This window comes from Podarcis filfolensis, assembly GCF_964270895.1.
Source record: "Podarcis filfolensis genome assembly, chromosome: 6".
Lineage (NCBI taxonomy): Eukaryota > Metazoa > Chordata > Lepidosauria > Squamata > Lacertidae > Podarcis > Podarcis filfolensis.
Window position 1 is genome coordinate 36,998,336 of NC_139609.1, and position 459 is coordinate 36,998,794.

Below are 459 nucleotides of genomic sequence, written 5' to 3' on the forward strand. Positions count from 1 at the left end.
TCTTTGTTGTTTTCAGTCTCTAACTTTATGGGGTGAGCCTTATATTCATCAAGATGAAATCAGCTGAGCAGCACACTATATTGACACTTTAGTCTTTCCTTTTGAGACTAGTCAAGGAGTCTTTGTAAAGGAGAGTGAGCTTTTTTTCCTCCTCAGCAGGATTCTACTCAAGACGACAGCTTCAAAAATGGGTACGAAATATCTCTTTTGGCACAGAACGTGGGAGCCAAGGAAATTCAAATCGCACAACCAACCAATTCATTTCAACAAGATATCCTCAGCAGACCTACGAAGTAAAAGATCCCGCCAAAGCATTCCCCTAGATATAAAATGCTCGTTTGTGAACAGTAGCAGATTGTTCAGTTCATGGTGTTGCCTCCAAGCTAACAGCACAAATGTGGAGGCCCTATTTGTTAAACGGTAGTATCTCTACATACCATCTACCTGGCTAAAAGTTGA